The sequence below is a fragment of the Rattus norvegicus genome, chromosome 6, assembly GCF_021556685.1.
Source record: "Rattus norvegicus strain SHRSP/BbbUtx chromosome 6, alternate assembly SHRSP_T2T, whole genome shotgun sequence".
NCBI classification, from domain to species: Eukaryota; Metazoa; Chordata; class Mammalia; order Rodentia; family Muridae; genus Rattus; species Rattus norvegicus.
Genome location: NC_141539.1, coordinates 78,687,105 through 78,693,510, shown reverse-complemented (window position 1 = coordinate 78,693,510; position 6,406 = coordinate 78,687,105). Strand labels below are relative to the sequence as shown.

Below are 6,406 nucleotides of genomic sequence, written 5' to 3'. Positions count from 1 at the left end.
GGTCTGTCTATGCTCAGCCCAGGGAATGGCTCAGTTAGGAGGTGTGGCCCTGTTGGAGTAGATGTGCCACTGTGGGCATGGGCCCACACCCTAGCTGCCTGGAGGTGGGTCTTCCACTAGCAGCCTTCAGATAAAGATGCAGGACTCAGTTTCTCCTGCACCATGCCTGCCTGGATGCTGCCATGCTCGTGCCTTGATGATAATGGACTCAACCTCTGAACCTGTAAGCCAGCCCCAATTAAATGTTGTCCTTGTGAGAGTTGCCTTGGTCATGGTGTCTGTTCATAGCTATAAACCCTAACTAAGACAGTTGTCAGAAGTACATTTTAAATTGTGCTTAGAACATATAAACCTGGGTCATCCTCCAGATACAGAATATGTGAGGTGAATTTCTGATAGGCTTGCTCTACGCTGAGCGTATCTACTCAGGATCAAGAATAAAGGAGCCAGGCTAGTGAGACTGACTCAGGGGTGATAGTGCCCACCACCAAGGCTGACAACTGAGTTCAGTCTGTAGAATCCACAGCAGAGAATGAGAGAACTGACTACAGAAAGTTCCCCTACATACAACATACATAGCACACACACACACACACACACACACACACACACCACACACACACACACACACACACACACACACACACACTAAAATAAAGCTAATACAGCTTTTCAATAATAAGAAAGAGCAGAAGTCCTCCTCTTAAGACATTTTACAGAAGGTACAGGGCCATACTCCTGGAGTTCCCTATTGCACGCTAAGAACCCCTGTGGCATATAGGATAGCCTAAGAAGTCCCCGGCTAAATGTGCTCACAGTGGGTGCTTTACTCATGCTTTTATTTTGTTCCATATATCAATATCTTTATAAAATTTTATTTGGTATAAGGACAGTTTCTGGGGGCTGGAGAGGCAGTCCAGCAGTTTAGAGCACATACTGCTCTTGCAGAAGACCTGGGTTCAATTGTGAGCATCCACACGGAGGCTCACAACCTTCTATAATTCTAGCTCCTGGTGGGTTGGGGATTTAGCTCAGTGGTAGAGCACTTGCCTAGCAAGCTCAAGGCCTTGGGTTCGGTCCTGGTCTCCGGAAAAAGAAAAAAAAACTATAATTCTAGCTCCAAGGGATCCAGCACCCTCTTCTAGATTCCCAAGACGCTGCATGCTTGTGGTGCACAGACATATAATGAGGGCACAAACTCATACACATAAAATAAGAGTAAATCTTTGACCACTGCCTCTGGATAACCGTGGTGACATACACCTTTAATCTCACTTAAGATGAGGCTTTACACAGTGAGTTCACATGCAGGAACTTTGGGGATACATAATTTTAAAATAACTTTTTTTCTAGACAGGGCTTTCCAATGCAGGCTACACTAGCCTGGAGCTCAAGCAATCCTCAGCCCCTTACATCCCGGAACTGCAGGTGCGAACCACCCTGACACCTTTGAAGATAACTGTGCGAAAAGAAAGACTCTCCACCTACCTTCTTCTAATTGTAAACTGATTCTCTTGTAGATGTGCTAAGCAGATTTGTAACTCTGAAAAGAGACATCTGAAAAGTGACAGCATATAGCTGAAGTCATGGAGCATCAGTGAAATGCCTAGCAGAAACATATATGAGGACAGCAAGGGAGAGATGGGCCAGGAGTGTTAGGACAGAAGTCGCAAAGGCAGAGCTGCCACCAGCAACAAGACACATGCTATGCTTCTGCCGACTCAGGAGTACAGACACGGCAGGTGTGTCATTCATGAAGACAGAATGGAATCTAAATTTAGCTCTAAGGGCGATAGGCTTTCCTGTAGATGCCAATTCAAATGGCTTAAAGGCTGAACAAGAAGTAGAGGGCTAACATAGGGATGCAGCTCAGTGGCAGTGATTGCCTAGTATCTATCAGGCCGTGGGACTGACTGAAAACACCACACCCAAAACAACACTCCCCCAACATCCATGAGACCGAGTGTCTTTAATCTCCAGTAGGGCTTGTAATTCTAGCACATGAGAGATAGAGACAAGGAAAGTCAGTCCTCGGGTTCAACCTCTACTACATAGCAAGGTAGAGTCTAGCCTCAGCTACATGAGATCCAAAATCATCAAAATAAGAGTTGAGGATGTGGCTCGGTGGGTAGAGTGTTCGCCTAGCATTCACTACTGGGTACGGTGGAACATGCCTATATCCTAGCGCTTGGGAGGTAGCCTCAGTAATGTCAAAAGTCCAAGGTCATCCTCAGCAGCTAATTCTAGACTAGTTTTGGCTACCTAAGACCCTGACTCAGAATAAACAAACAGACTGACAACAGGGTACTAATCCACATGATTCGTTCCTAGCTCCAACTGTATGCAACCAACCCTGAGAGTTGGGAAACAGCTCTGTTCACAACACAGATCCACTGGTTCTGTGTTCCAGTGTCAGAGCTCTAAAATGTTCTCGATGCTTATCCTCAACTCCTTAAGGAAGGAAGGGTAACCAGTCCTCTAAGGGCTCTAGAGGGTGGAGAGAGGACCCCAATTACTGTTCCTTGCAGCTTACTCCCCTGAATATCTCCAAGTATTTTTCTTTTTTACTTCCCTCCTAACATCTATTATGCTTCAGACTCTTTTTAGCACCTTTAAAAATTTGAACTCTAGTGTCTAAAATGGTTCCTGGAACAGAAAACCATCTAAATGGAAGGTTATTAAATTAATAATCTTTTGTGTAAACTGAAGAGAATACAGGTTATCATGGATGTCTAGATATTATAATAGACTATTCCACCTCAACCTCTGGCTATTTATTGTACTTCTAATCAGGGAATAATCAGGAAATATGCATCTTTTTAAAATCCAAGGCTTATCTGTTCAGTTGTGAGACAAACATTTAATCCCAGCATTCATGAGACAGAAGCAGGTGGATCTCTGAGTTCAAGGCCAGCCTAATCTACAGAGTGAGTTTCAAGATAGCCAGGACTACACAGAGAAACCCTGTGTGGTGGTTTGAATATGATTGGCCTAGGGAATATCACTGTTAGAAATTGTGGCTTTGCTGGAGTATGTGTGGCCTGTGTGTCAATGTTGGGGTGGGCTTGGGCCCCTTCTCCTAACTGCCTAGAAGATAGTCTCTTCTCCTGACTGCCTTCAGATCAAGATGTAGAACTTTAGGCTCCTCCAGCATCATGTCTGCCTGGATGCTGCCTTGCTTCCTGCCTTGATGATAATGGACTCAAGCAGATCTCTGAGTTCAAGGCCTGCCTAATACAGAGCAAGTTCCAAGTACAGCAAAGCTTAGGTCCAGGTGTGGTGGTACATGCCTTTAATTCCAAAACTCAGGAGACAGGCATGCAGAACTCTGAGTTTAAGGATAGTTTACAGAGCAAGTTCCAGGACAGCCAAGCATTGGCAGTAAACAGGGGAGGATGTGGGTGGGGAAGGGCATGTTCCAGCCCCAGCAAGCAGCAGAACTCAGCAGCTTCAGCCATGTGGCTCTGGCTTTAGAGTCAAGAGTAGACAGGACTATTGGGACAATTGATACTGGTTAGCTGGAGCTAAGAAATTAACAGTGATTAAGAAGAGACCAGCAGCTCTCTGCTCCTCCCTGCTCCAGAGACAGCCTCATCTTCTTGTGCAGTGCCAGCCTTGTCTCATAGACAAGATGGTGAAGGTTGGTGTGAATGGATTTGGCCGTATTGGGCGCCTGGTTACCAGGGCTGCCTTCTCATCTAGCAAAGTGGAGATTGTTGCCATCAACGACCCCTTCATTGACCTCATCTACATGGTCTACATGTTCCAGTATGACTCTGCCCATGGCAAGTTCAATGGCACAGTCAAGGCTGAGAATGGGAAGCTTGTCACCAACGGGAAGCCCATCACCATCTTCCAGGAGCGAGATCCTGCTAATATCAAATGGGTGACGCTGGTGCTGAGTATGTTGTGGAGTCTACTGGCATCTTCACCACCATGGAAAAGGCTGGGGCTCACCTGAAGGGTGGGGCCAAAAGGGTCATCATCTCTGCCCCTTCTGCTGATGCCCCATGTTTGTGATGGGTGTGAACCATGAGAAATATGACAACTCACTCAAGATTGTCTGTAATGCATCCTATACCATCATATGCTCAGCCCCCTGGCCAAGGTCATCCATGACAACTTTGGCATCGTGGAAGGGCTCATGACCGCAGTCCATGCCTTCACTGCCACTCAGAAGACTGTGGATGGCCCCTCTGGAAGCTGTGGTGTGATGGCTGTGGGGCAACCCAGAACATCATCCCTGCATCCACTGGTGCTGCCAAGGCTGTGGGCAAGGTCATCCCAGAGCTGAATGGGAAGCTCACTGGCATGGCCCTCCATGTTCCTACCCCCATTGTATCTGTTGTGGATCTGACATGCAGCCTGGAGAAACCTGCCAAGTATGATGACATCAAGAAGGTGGTCCGAGGGCCCACTAAAGGGCATCCTGGGCTACACTGAGGACCAGGTTGTCTCCTGAGACTTCAACAGCAACTCCCACTCCTCCACCTTTGATGCTGGTGCTGGCATTGCTCTCAATGACAACTTTGTAAAGCTCATTTCCTGGTATGACAGTGAATATGGCTACAGCAGCAGGGTGGTGGACCTCATGGCCTACATGGCCTCCAAGGAGCAAGAAACCCTGGACCACCCAGCCCAGCAAGGATACTGAGAGCAAGAGAGAGGCCCTCAGTTGCTGAGGAGTCCCCGTCCCAACTCAGTCCCCAACACTGAGCATCTGCCTCACAATTCCAACCCAGACCCCATAATAACAGGAGGGGCCTAGGGAGCCCTCCCTTCTCTCTTGAATACTATCAGTAAAGTTCATTGGACCCCACAAAAAAAAAAAAAGAGAGAGAGAGAGAGAGAGACCAGCATCACTGAGGTAGAATCTTCTGGAAAGTGTTTTCTGAGAGCACAAAGAAGCTGTTTTCCAGAGATATCCCCATGCTACCAGCTAGTTGGTAATGTGTAAGAGTCACCCAGGTGGTACTGGTTTTGAAGACATGAATGGATCACAGAGAGCAGCTGAGCCTTGGCACTGAGAGTGGCCAGGAAAGGTCATTAGTGAAGGTGTACCCTCAGTTGCAGTTAACGGCTGAGGACTAAAGGGGTCATTCAAAGAAGTAGGCTTGGCACCATGAAGGGAGCCTATGAGAGGCTATTGGAGTGAGTCACCCCGAACCTAGAGTGCTACAGAGGGCAGAGCTAGAGAAGAGGAAGAAAACAAAGATGAAAGGAGTTGGAGATCTGAAAAGAGCACTGACAGCAGACATGGAGGTGCTGAGTTTGGGGTTTTTTGGTCTTTTGTCCAGTATCTCCTCACAATGCCATTTGGAATGGTAATGTATATCCCGTGATGTTGGAGGTATGCAATCTTCTTTTTGATTTTGATTTTATAGGAGATTACAGCTAAGTGATTGGATGAGTCTCAGAAAAGACTTTGAACTTTGGTTTTATGACATTGTTGAGACTGCTATAGGCCATGGGGACTTTTGAGGTGTACTAAATATATCTAGCATTATGCTATGTTTAGGTATGGCCCCCACAGACTCATGGAGGCTAGGGAGTGGAATGTCTGGTTTGAATATGCTTGGCCATGGTAGATGCACTATTAGGAAGTGTGGTCTTAGAGAAAGTGCATCACTGTGGTGGAGGTGAGCTTTGAAGCTCCACTCAGTGCAGAGCTCTCAGCTCCTTCTCCAGCACCATGTCTGCCTGGACGCTGCCATGCTTCCTGCCGTGATATTAATGGACTAAACCTCTGAACTTGTAAGTCAGCTTCAATTAAATGTCCCTTTTAAGAGTTGCCTTGGTTGTGATGTCTCTTCACAGCAGTGCAAACCCTGACTAAGGCAGTTCACATTTACCTAGATGAGGCATTCCACAGAGTCATCACCATCCGATGTGAAAAGACGGAAATGACTCTGGCCTTCCTGGCCGTGTGAAAATATTGACAGTCTTCCCTGAGAGCCTACTTTTGTTAGCTAAGATGCTGTCTTAGGGTTTTACTGCTGTGAACAGACACCATGACCAAGGCAACTCTTACAAGAACCACATTTAATTGGGGCTGGCTTACAGGTTCAGAGGTTGAGTCCGTTATCATCAAGTCAGGAGCATGGCAGCATCCAGGCAGGCATGGTGCAAGAGGAGTTGAATGTTCTACATCTTTATCTTTTTTTTTTCAAAGTTTTTTTTTTTTTTTTTTTTTCGGAGCTGAGGACCAAACCCAGGGCCTTGTGCTTGCTAGGCAAGCGCTCTACCACTGAGCCAAATCCCCAACCCTTCAAAATATTTATTTATTTAATGTATATTACAGATGTTTGTGAGCCACCTTGTGGTTGCTGGGATTTGAACTCAGGACCTCTGGAAGGGCAGTCAGTGCTCTTAACCACTGAGCCATCTCTCCAGCCCTCTACATCTT

The 6,406-nt window shown here is 46.6% G+C and overlaps 1 pseudogene; it reads left to right on the top strand.

Annotated features, from left to right (window-relative positions):
* Positions 1-3,631: 3,631 nt before the first annotated feature.
* Positions 3,632-4,654, top strand: LOC103695296 (glyceraldehyde-3-phosphate dehydrogenase pseudogene; annotated as a pseudogene).
* The last annotated feature ends 1,752 nt before the right edge of the window (positions 4,655-6,406 follow it).